The sequence below is a fragment of the Genypterus blacodes genome, unplaced genomic scaffold, assembly GCF_046128005.1.
Source record: "Genypterus blacodes isolate CSIRO-AG114 ecotype Tasmania unplaced genomic scaffold, CSIRO-AGI_Gbla_v1 ptg000036l_1, whole genome shotgun sequence".
In the NCBI taxonomy this organism is placed as follows: domain Eukaryota; kingdom Metazoa; phylum Chordata; class Actinopteri; order Ophidiiformes; family Ophidiidae; genus Genypterus; species Genypterus blacodes.
This window is the reverse complement of record NW_027466849.1, coordinates 1519631-1532767: the sequence shown is the minus strand read 5'-3', so window position 1 is coordinate 1532767 and position 13137 is coordinate 1519631.

Below are 13137 nucleotides of genomic sequence, written 5' to 3'. Positions count from 1 at the left end.
AAATACAACAGTTATATGGTCTCAGTCTCACTGAGCCATAGCCATCTGAAGTGGACTTACTCCTGAGGACACCTGTTAAAGCTCTCAGATTAATTTTTTTTTAGAACTTTACCATCCAATACAGAAAGCACTGTAAGAAAAATGGGATCAGGACTTTTCCAGCACACTGATCACACATATGTGGAATTACACACCTGCTCATAGAAGTTTAAGAGATTTAGATAAACAGCATATTAACACATTTAATATAATATCTGTATTTGTTGTCCCTTCCCATCATACAGTTTAATTAGTTTAATTTACCCTTTTTATTTATTTATTTTAGATCTGTGATAGACTGATGACCTGTGCAGGGTGTGTCCTGCCTTTCACACAGTGCATTCTGGGATAGACTCAAGCTCCCTGTTACATTGACCAGACAGTGGGTACATGGATTAATAAAGAATGACTGGCAAGAGAAAAGTGAACATTCCTTCTCAGTTCTCTGATTTATCTTTGATACATATGTCTGCCTCACAAACACTAATTCAATTTGAGACCTTGGAACCAGAGTCAAGATGTGAGTGTAATTTTCTTGTAACAAGCCTGTGACAGCTGTGAGTGAAAGAATATAGGTAATTGATCTAATTGGTCTCAACACCTACACACACAACACCTACACACTGTTCCTTCAGCCATGATAACTGAAGTAATGAAGTTTGTGAGTTGAGACATAAGTTGCCCTACACATATGTCCATATGTTATACAATTATTTAGATTGCTGAGTAAATAGTTTCTGATTACCACATATTTGATCCTCCATGTGTATGGCGTTGAGAGGATCCACACGTTTAAGACAACAGCATTTTACATCTTGTTTTTTTATCTAGATACAGCTGGGAACTGGGAACAAGCTGGGAACAGTGATTTCATTAATTTTCCACCTGGCTCTGCTCTTCAGCTTGAGCTCTCATTGCCAAAACTCTTCCGCTCTTGTACAAATAGATGGTGAGCAGCGGGTGAACAGGCGGACGGAACAACACTAAGCAGACAAAACAAACAGTGCTGTCGAGATATTTAACCAAATAGAAAAAGGAGAGGATACAACAAAAAGTGATTGACAGGCAGAGTAGATGACACACATCTGGGTAACAGACATGAAAGCACATCTTGTTTCCATGGTGACCAGAGATCCTTGTTCGTATCAAGATCTTTCCCAACCCAAAGCAGTTTGATCTGCTGAAGTAGATCTGTATGTGTGAGTGTGTTTGTGTTCCTTGTGGTTTGGATCCGAACTCAGGTACAATGCCACATGTTATTTTGATGTAACAGATACACAGATGCAGTTAGTTAGGTTACATAATTGCAATATTTTCTGTTGTGACTCCTCTCTGATGTTGATGGTCTTTGTGATGTTGCAATCAACACTTAATCAACACCTGCGTGCAGTGCATTGTTTGCTGTGCAACACATTGAGTGTGGATAGAAGATTCCGACTCACCTGAAGACGTTGATCAATTTCACCGGAAACAAACTTCGACATTAGCTGACGAAGCACGTGATGTATATTAGATATTAAATGTTCCCATCTGGTGTACATTATGTAGCACAAAGATGGGATTCAGACAACTAAGAGTTTAATTTAACAGCCGCCTGTAACCCTTTTTAGCTCAGCATGGAAGCTTCGGCCCTCAGCTGTGTAATGTGTCTTACTAATGAGGTTGTTATTTCTCTGATGGCATCCATTACAGGTCTGAAAAATTACCTTTAATTCGAAATTCCATTATAATTTGTGCCAGCTGGGATGGTAATAGATGAAATATGAAGCCGTAACATTGCAGTATTATGTTGCAAAAAGGAACGTGTTAAATTAAGGTTTGGATATTCTTCATTGCCGCTGCTCTTGCATTGTTTTGGTTGGTGTGTGAGCAGGGAGCCAGGCTTAGCTTAATGGAGGGCTACAGCTTGTGTTGATGAGCTGAGGTTGGGTGCACTGGTGTGATAACTGATTGTTTTAACTTTTTTTTCGTAGAGGGGTTTGTCAAGAGTGATATGACAAAAGAAAATTAGTTTTTGTTAGAATGTGCTGTTTTACTGTGGAGTGGCAGTGCAGTGAAAGAAGGCAAAAAAGTGACGTTTTGAATCATTTCTAAATACAAACAGATGTCAGTGCTCAAAACCCAAATTGTGAGTTGATTTGTGATGCTTTTATTTTGTACCTTTACAGGCACAGCACACTCACACAGGATTGAGCTCCACAATTATTCCAAATCACACCAGGCCCTTTGGTTGCAGTGAGACTAGGGCTTTGGGTGGGTAGCTCATTAATCGAGTCTCTGGTACACAGTCGCCACATGCCATCATAACAAATCAGTGTTTCTTGGACAGGGGTTTAAAGAAAGATGATATAAATTATTTAAATTCAGAACCACAAAGCGTTGCCTCATTAAATGAGAGTGGGTGTCTGCAATGAGTTTTCGGGTCATATTTAATGGAATATGAACGTGAAGTTGTTTCTGACCGAGGATGGAGCAAGTGAGCAACTGGTGTTCTGATTTGCCTGGGTTCCTCTTTTGGTGACGCTGACACTCTGACTTGTCTGCTTCCATCACTTCAGTCTTCCTGATAAATATAGAATAGAAATTAATTGGATATCATTCAATAGAATAGAATTGATTGTGCGCAAGGGGACATTTGTTGGCATGGGGCTACAGTCCATTTGTTTCACATCAAAAAATCTGTAAAGGAGGCTAAGAACTCCAAATAAAGAGGGAATATCAAAAAACTAAAGAAAATCATTCTTTGTTTTTTACTGTCATCCAAATTTGCTATATTAATGAACAAATCAACATTGTGGAAAATGTAGTTAGACAGTATTACAAGTGAAGTTGCTGCACCGAGTCGCTGCCACTTTCATACTATTCTGTAATAAATGCATGTGACAGCCGGTTTTAAAGACACATTATGCACCCTTCTGCCTTCCTCCTCCAGCCTTACTCCTTCCTCCTTCCTCCTTCCTCCTTCCTCCTTCCTCCTTCCTCCTCCAGCCTGCCTCCTCACTGTCAGCTCTTTAATCCAATTGAGCTGCTTTTTCATCATCTTGTTTTTGGATTTCCAGCTATGTCGCTCGTAGCCATCCATCCCCTTTTTCCCTCGCAGCAGTGTTAGAGTTGTGCAGCTCCCACCTCTGACAGATGAGGAGGTGGAGGTTTAGGATGGCCAGCAGCCAGAATTTCTCCTGGATCCTTGCAGCTGTGTTGGGCTGCAGCAGCTTGAGATTTGACATTACAGAGTGAAAGAGGCAAACAAACATGAATACAGAAAATGTTTGGGATTCACTGCTTCATCTCACAAATTGTCTATTGGTGGCACTTAGGCACGGAGCAACATAAACACACCATCTCAAGTCCCTTTTCAGTTCATAGACCATCTGTGGCTGGATACCAATATGCTGGGAATTGAGCTGTGTAAGATCCTCAGTTGTTCCAATCAAAACTGTACATGCTCTCTCCGCTGCCTTTCCTCTCGCGGTTGATAACGTTAAAAAAAGTTACATTTCAGCTCGAGCTTATCTAACTTGTCATTTGCATATAAGAAAGTGTAAAAGTTGGATTCCTAACTAATAATAACATGATGGCTTTATCTTCAGCAAAAATGATGGTTTAACTTTGCACTGAACTGCAAAAAGGTTTATAGATATATCATCAATTTATCAATATCAACGGTCAAAGTTTGTCAGTGATGTTGACAGATAGCGAAATGTTTACCTGTTTTATCTAGTGCTTGGCAGATTTTCAGGAAGGAGAAGTAAGACGAAGCCTATTTATCTAGTTTTTCAAGGAGAAAATCTAATGATTCAGTGAAATTGTCAGGTAATTTAGATTTGTCTCCCTCTGGAGGTGATCCCCTCCTAACAGCACTTCCCTTCTTATTTTGTGCATGATTCTTGTCTTCCCCTGAGTTGATTTTATACAGAATCCTGGCATTTGTGTATTGCAAAGTTTGGATGATTTAAAAAGAAGTATTTTCAGTGCACTCACTGGTAAAACGCCAAAGGTGGATGAGATTCAGCTTGAGATGCTGAATTGCTGAACTGAACTCTGGACAGTTGGACTGTCTTGACCGCTACAACTTTTTGGCGTTGAAGCTGAGACACAGCTCCCAGGCCCTGGCAGAGTACGGCCTGCCGTTTATAAATATCTCTTAACCCTTTTTTAGCCGTCCTATTTTTTATGATTTAGCACAATTCCATTTAGACAGTCTTATCAAGTATAAAGTATTATATCTAAATCCTAACTGTGTGTTTAAATCTTAAACCTGCACTCTGCATAGAAAGGGTACAAACAAGGTGCTCCCCTGCGCCTGTCAAGTTTGCTGCCCTAAGCGTCAGTGCAGAGTGCTGCAAATATTGTTCAAATTTAGCTGAAATATTATTGATGATTAATTGCTGTTGGCTTTATTTACTGCAATGCGCTGAACAATGCAATCCTGTGTGCATCCCAGTGTGCAGAACAGAACAAAATTGTTCCTCTTGTAGAAATGGAGAAGAAAACACAAGATGTTCATGATCAGGATACATGGGTACATGTACAGATACCATTAATGGATTTGTAAATGGGGCACATTTGAATCCCATTTGTCACTAGACTGTTCCTTTACACTGTGTATTTCTTACATTTAATTCCAGAAATATTTTAGCATTTTGTTTGCTTTTGCTTTCTGAAATCTCAGCATAGTGTGGATTGCCATTCCCATTCCTTCTCACTCTGGCTTTTGAAGCAGCACTTTCTGACTCCACTCTCTGGCCTCTGTAGTTACTGAGTCAGCTGTGGACAGTATACTGTACGTAGTGTTTTATATAAGTGTGATTTTGGTGTTGTATAACGTTCATGAGAGGATTGTAGGTGGTACAGATTGAGATCTTGATGAATTCATCAAAGTTTATGTTTACAGCTATATTTACAAAAAGGTCCCAAATGACAGCAGAAGCAAACCGAAGGTGACTATTGTACAATTCCTGTTCCATAATTAGCACCACCAGAACAACGTTTGGCTACTGATTTGCAATTGTGATAAACAGTATTGGCCCGAATCAGAGGTGATGACCTAAGGTGGACTGATTCAATCAAAAGACGTTATTCATATTCAGAGCTGAGATGTTGTTCGCACCATCGACCAGAGCAAATCAATTGTGAGTGAAAACTTACTTGGCAATAAAGCTCTTCTGATTCTGATTCTGATGCAGGGCACTCATCTCCATTTCAGAAAGGAACATTTAGATGATTGTAATCAGCTGCGTCTACTCCACACCTGTCAGGTCTCCTGTCCCTCCCTTGCCTGTCCCTCCCTTTAAAGCACCTGCCTGTAATCTTGCCAAAACCTGTATGATTCAGGTCATGAATGCCACATTAACATTTCTCCTAACTAATCAATACATTTTTATCAATTGGAAAGGGGTATGTTAACTTCTCAGTCAACAGTCCAGAATACTATTGGAAGAGTTTCGTACGTCAGACAATATATAAAGAGTTTCCTGGTGCTTATCAGACCATGACGCAGTCTGGAGAGGACCAGGAACATAGACAAATTGCTTTATTTTTTGGAGTTTCTGTTTCGGGACAAAATTGTCTTCTTGAGCAGTAGGATGGTGGATGTAGGATGTTATCACACTAATTAGGCCGCTTGTCACAAAGGAAATAAATGATTACACACAGTGCCTTCATTTTAAATGATTTTATGACTACTGCTGAGAAAAAAGTAGCTAAGCTATGTAAACAGCAGCAAACACTTGAGTTAATGGATGTAGTACAAGTTCAGCATCATTATTAATTTAGTATATTTCCATATAATGCTATGATGGACCGATCAGTATTGTGCATTATAGAGCCATTTAACAACTATATTTAACGATTGTTTTTACTATTTTTACTATTTTTACTCTGCTTTGCATGGTGGGAAAATAGTGTCTGTTATGACGCTTATAATGATTCACTGTTCAGAGCACATTAGTGTTTTAAAAGTGTCTTTAGTATCGAGCACTATTGATTATTTGTCCTCACTTTAGGCAGATTATTTGTCTTTTACTGTGACTGTGATAAAGAGCAGACAACATCTGATGAGCAATCAGTACATCCACGTAATTCCAATGGAGTCAACAATCATTATCAATACATATATTCAACCTCACGACTTCAATAGATTTCAGAAAATAAGTTGTTTGAGAGATGTTTCAAAGATGTGTCAAGGGCAAGGTAAGCAAGAGGCACACAACAGAGACAACAGAGTAATGAGAGAGAGAGAGAGAGAGAGAGAGAGAGAGAGAGAGAGAGAGAGAGATGGAGGGTGGAATTGGAAAGTTGATTTCAATAAAGAGATGAAAATGAATGCCAAAGAAAGACATATTCTCAACAGAGCAGTGGAAGAGGAAGCTGTGATGTATCGTGTCATTAAAATGTCTGTGTTTTGTTTTAGTTTATTGACTATTAATCAAAGAGAGGTGAGATTATGTTCCATCATCATGGTATGACTCCTTGATTGTAGATTATCATGTAACTGAAAGGAAACTTGTCATCTCAGGTAACAGAATCTTCTGTGCTGAACCAGATGACTTGTTAAAATGCGAGTGTTTTTCAGCGCCGAGCCCAGGAAACACGGCTCATTATCCTCTCTCATTAGCAGCTTGTTATCACTGCTGCTGAGAGAGATGGGGAGGTTTTCCATTTAAAACCTTATTGTGCCACTGGAAAAATACAGACTTTCTAGTTTCCCAATGGAGGAAGGACAATAGAATATATGCTTATTAAAGACAAACAATGAATGGATTTCTTGGAAGCACAGTGTAAAGTGACATGTTTAGGTATGATGACTAGATGAAAACACACCAGTTTTAAAGGATCTTTGTATTATTACATAAAAAACAGCATTTATGGCTACGCTCGGCCTTGTTCATTCATTTTAGTGCATTTCACTACGGCGTGTGAAAGTCTAGCTTTACACATAACTAACCATGTTCTTTCAAACGGGGCTTTTCTCTCATCTCTTAAACATCAGCATGTTGTTCTCTCATCATAACTACAAGGCCAGGAGGAAGAAAAATGCTTCACATGCTGCATTAAAGATGTTTCCTCGGTCAGCTCAAAGTCTGTGTGACAGCAGTTCAGAAGAAGCTTCTGCCTGGAAACTGGGACAGCCATTGTTTGTCATCCTGGGTTATAAGAATTTCAAAGTGGCTGCATTCTACTTGTCTACTCAGTTTAGTCACAAGAACTGCCAGCTGTCACAATCTGACAATATGAGAAAATATTCCATGACTTTGGATTGGACCACGCTGCATTATTCACTGTGCATTGTGACGCATTATCATTGAAAACATTGGAAAATAAACAGTTACTTCTTCTTCTTTTAAATTATTCCTTTTGTTGTCTATTCTTCTTTTAAATTGCAAATCCCAGTGTTCTGATGGACAGTATGATGGAAGAAAAGACAATGATAACGTTTCTCCTTCTCCCTCTGTCTGCGTCCACTTCATCTCCTGTGAAGTTTTAGATGTCAGTGAAACATTAATTAATTAATTAATTAAACTTGCAAAGCAGTCAACCTTTTGCTTTTTATATGACATATATGTTATATCATTCTCAGTTGAATTACTTCAAGAGGATAGGAAGGCGAAGGCAAAAGCTGAATATCAAATTGACCAAATATACATACATCTTCATAATTCACACTGGACTGTCAGCAGAACAGTGAGAGGATCTCAACACTGAACAGAGGTGTTGAACAGTGAGAGAATGAGTCACACACAGGGAGACAACAATGGAAACACACCGACTTTCAATACAAATCAAAACCGGCAATTTTTTTTACAGCCAAAGCTCATCCTACTTACTCTGCACCCAGCCTACACACACACACACACCCACACACACACACACACACACACACACACACACACACACACACACACACACACACACACACACACACACACACACACACACACACACACACACACACACACACACACACACACACACACACAACCATGTCTGACATAACCACCTGTCACGCATAACGTTTCATAGAATCCTAGAATCCTCCTATTTTTTTTACTGTAAGGGACACAAGGGTGAAAAGTCCAGAAGAAGTTCCTCCCTGTGAGATGAATCCAATGTTCATTGTACTCAGCTGATAGCTTTACAAATTTAGTTCCATTTAGAAGACAGTTGATACTCAACATGTGACATGATGACACAACCATTTGCCAGTTTTAGAAAGAGCTGAACCCAAATACCTGCACAGCAGTGGAGTGGTTGACTCCCCTGCTGTCCTACACTACAGGCTCAGCCACTGTCACCTCAGTTATACTCAAAGCTTCCTCATGAGTTCTGCCTGCAAGTTTCATCCAATTTTAATTCTTTTTTACGTGTGCTATTCCATGTTAAGGCATGTCACAATTTCTGGTAGTCGATAACTGTAGAATGTGCAGATAGATGAGGCAGAAACAGAAAAAGAATCAATGTTGCGTCATGTTGACTATAAGCAATAATACTGAGGATATTTAGAGGAACAATCAAGGATTAAGTTGATTTCCCTCTCACTGCATTTGTGTTCCTGTGTGACAGTTGTGTGGCTGTGATTCTTTGTGTGTGTTAACTGAAACTGACAGTATATTCCATGATAGGAAGTTCATTCATTTCAATGAATACTTAACTAAGGTGCACACTTTGTATGGAAATTCATTTACTACTCAAAATGTATCTGAGCTGAGAGCAGAAGGTGACATGTTAACTTTTACTTCTTTACTTATGTCCCCAAGTTGTTTCTCACCTTTGATCTGGTATCTCCAAAGCTCAACAGTAAGTAATGGTAGCTGAATTACTGCCTGCGGAATTCTGTGAAGTCTGTGGAAATGTGACACGGTGCTATATTTGTATTGCACTGTATTGTACACATGTACTGTATTTCATGAGTTTTGTGAGAACATATGCAGCAACAACACAACACACCAGTTTCCTTGCATGTAGCCTATTTTGACAAACAAGCAAATCTTGTGAAGTTTTGGAGCGGTTCAAGGAATGTAAGGATGCAATTATGGTCCGACTGTGGGAGGAATGACATGAACTGAGCTGGAAAATTAGAAATGGTTCGTGAAACTCTGTTGTTCTTATTAACTCAGTGACCAAATTAACCGCAGAACATATTTGTTGCATCGTATTGACTTTGTATGTCTTCATGTATGTGTGCAGTGTTGTGCAGTGCAGTTGGATAAATGTAGCAACAGCCTGGAATTAAAGTGTCCTCATCCTGCTTGATGGAGATACAACACACCTGTGTGGACATAGATGGTTAAACATGGATGATGTCAGAATCATGGACTTACACATCGTATCTTGAATATGACAGAAACCAGGATAACATTCAGAGCAGGTGCACTGGTGTCTTGGAAGTATCTGTGATGAAACAATAACACATTCCAGTCTCGCATGTGGTTCTTTCACTGTGTTGAATCTGATTCATCCTCTCTCCTTCTCCTCCTCCTCTCTCTCTCTCTCTCTCTCCTTCCTTGGTCTTTGTGTTAGATCATGTGTTTGACAGGCTCTTATTGTTCCCGTTTGACCTGTTGAAGCTCACAGTCTGGAGAAAATGGACTCTGCTCCTGTCGCCTCCACACCTCCTCTTGTATCACAGCCCACTCTCCACTGTTTGGATCTTTTTTTAGCTTTTCACTTTTCAGTTGAACAAGACACTGCAGTTCCTCATCTCTTTCTTCCATCACTCTGAGTTCCTTCAGTCAAATGGGGTTTTTCCACAAAAAAAACAAAAACAGATTTCTTGCAATAATAATAGTAATAATAGAAATAATAATAATAATTTGTTGGATATGATTGAAAATTAAACTATATGGAGAGCAAGTTTGTGATTCTTGGTGAAAATGTTGTATTGTATGTAAGTTTGTACATTTTTAAAGCACATGCAAAGTCCAGACATTAGGAACCTATTTTTCAAAAGTTGTGAAAAAGACTCAATAGCATGTTACTGGGTTACTGTTTGTACAATGTGTTGTGTTTGTTGGTACAGTTGGTGTAATTTCTGCCCGTTTCCGGTGTTCTTCATGTCTTTACATAGTCTGTCAATCATGCAGAAATGCAGTAAATAACTTTTGATTTAAAAAGGAAAATCATTTTGTTTTGACTTAGGAACTGCCTCTGACAGCTATACAGTCAGTGAATGTGCCGGCTAATGAAATACCATGTGGATGCGGCAGGACACCAACAATATGGAGCTCTGGTCTCATCTCCAGTGACTCTGCTCAGACTGGCAGAGGCCATTGTGAGCTCTGTTTGGTTTGTGAGAGCTTTAGAAATAACCAGCAGCTTTTAAGAGAAAAGCTTGAGCTGATTCAAGGATGCTTTTCACACCAACGCAGGGTTTACACTTATTTTCACTGGTCTATCCAGCAGACACACAACTCCTTCACACAAAAGACATGGGACTCACAACACATCAGATTCACATTTGAATGAAGTGAGTCTCACTAACTGACTGTGAATAAATGCACCCTATGGAACACACACTCACACACACACACACACACACACACACACACACACACACACACACACACACACACACACACACTGCATGGTTTCCTTTACACAGTGTGTTACAATGAAATCTTTATCCAGTTATTATTGGACTCATGATAATGCAGGTGTAAGTGTATAATTACATATGGTGACTGTCACACCTAACCAAGTGTAAATGTGCTCCATAAAGCTGGGACACATTACCAACATTACCCTGCCCTCTTCTTACTGCTCTTACATGATGTTAATTCACAATTTATAACTTGAAGAATGGCCAACACAATTTTTGTCATGGTCTGATCCTGCTTGCGTAGGCTAATATATGAAGTGGCTCCTGAGCTGATTTGGGAGTTGCCAGTGTCACTGCAGGAGCCACAGCCAATACTGGAACCATGACACCACATGACTGACATTACTATATGTTTATATGACATTCTTAGTTTACAATACATAGAAAAAGCTTTATGCTTATTCAATAAGCTTAATGCCCAATATCCTGAAGATCTCATCCCTTTGCATTGTAAGATGTTCCTTGGTGTTTTATTAACACAGGATGTTACCTCCCCTCTTCAGTAATATAGAAAAATCATTGTGGTTCATGTTAATTGCAATATTGTCCAGTTACAGCCAAACTTGAGGTTGCATAGCAACCAGCGTAATGTAATGCTGCTTGTGGCCTTGGGCCTGTTGGTCAGTCAGCACCGACACTCATAGCTGAGTTATGTGTTTGAGAAGAGTGGACTTATTCTATTAAACACTTTATAAAGCATTTATCACTTTTATGGCACAAGCCATTACACAATATACAGAAGAAGATTTGTTGAGAATCAAAATCGCTATTTGTTTCTTTTTATAGTTTGTGCTCTTGGTGTAAATCCCATTTAAGAGAAAGGCGGACCCGTAGAACACTGCATGTGTGATGGAGATGATTTTATGCTCCTCCATGCTGTGGGGTGCAGAATGGTCATGAGTTGCTTGAGACCGGAGGCAGCTGTGGAAGTATACAATAAATATACTATAGTTTTTTAGGGATACAAAGAAGGCTAAGGGGATGGGGAAGGAGGTGATCTATTTCTTCTCTCTTTCTTTCCTTATTGCATCATTTAGGGCAAACAGTTTCAGATAGCAAAGCTTCTCCCACTGAATGGTGGAAGCTGCATATGGAGTCATTACGAAATTGTGGTTTTGGACTCAGCTAAGCCAGAGGAATTGTAGGACTTTGTTTAAAGCACACAGCTCAAGTAATGATCATAATGATGATGTTCCCTCTCTTGGTCTCTCTCTGGTCTGTCTGCTCTGTTTACAGGAGCTCAGCCCTTCTGCTTCCTGCACATACATCTTCAGCGTTTCTTTCCTCCGAGCGCTGCAGTGTCAACAGCTGCACATCGCTGCTGTGTGAAACACACTTTCATTTGTCTTTATTCAGAGTGTAAATCTTTGGGATGATGGTCGCGTTTCAGTACTCAGAGGCACAGAAACGCATTTAACAGAAGTGCAGATAGATTTTCTCAAGTCCTTACACAGTTATACTCCCACATCAAAACAAAACAAACCACTAATCCTCCTCATGAGTCCTTTCCACAAAACAAATCTGTAACTGCACAATCATTTAAGTTTGGTTATTTCCGAAATGTACTGTGATTTATTTTGATTCTTGTGCTGTAGGCTGCTTTTCACTTTACGTTTAATCATGCATACATTTGTGCCTGAGTGTGGTGATACTCACATATCTCTGGGGGATTAAACACCTGTGTTCTCGATTCTCATTGGTCAAAAGTGGAAATGAAAAAACTCGCTGATGTCCGATCTGGTCAGAAGAAACAGTTTATCTGAAAGTTCCAAGCCTGAAACATAAATTAAAGTCGAGCGTAGAAGCTTCTGCCAAATGTCAAAATTCAAACCTCTGCCTTTATCAATTTCAGCATTTAGCATTTACACAACCTACATTTCAAATGACAGCAGGGTATGTGTGGCAGCCATCTTCTGTATGTGTATTTAACATCCAGGACAGTAACATTTATTTGCATAGAAAACAGGTTGAGATAACCATTTATTTATGATGGATTTTTAAGCATCAATTTCATATTAAACATGGTTCAGTAAGATGATGAGTGTCTAGCTTCTATTGAGTAGAAACAAATCGAACAGTTTTCAAACCTGTCTCCAATACAAATGCACTCGTTTCATCTCTTAGATTCTTGTTCTGTTTTTCTGATTTCCAGACCCTGAGGCTATTTTACTGATGATTTCAAAACCAGTGAACAGTAACCGACCTGCTTACACTGATATAGCAATGTTTCATTAATGAGAGAGCTGTTGAATAATAAATCAGCACACAGACAGTATGACTAGCCCTTTAATGTCAAGTATGACTGCACAGTGGAAAACCAAGATTAAAACAGTGTGAACACGTTTGTTCGATTGTGTAACTGCATGAGAGAGAGTGTGTGTGTGTGTGTTAGCATGTAAGGCGCGCACACACACACACACGCACACACACACACACACACACACACACACACACACACACACACACACACACACACACACACACACACACACAGAGTATGT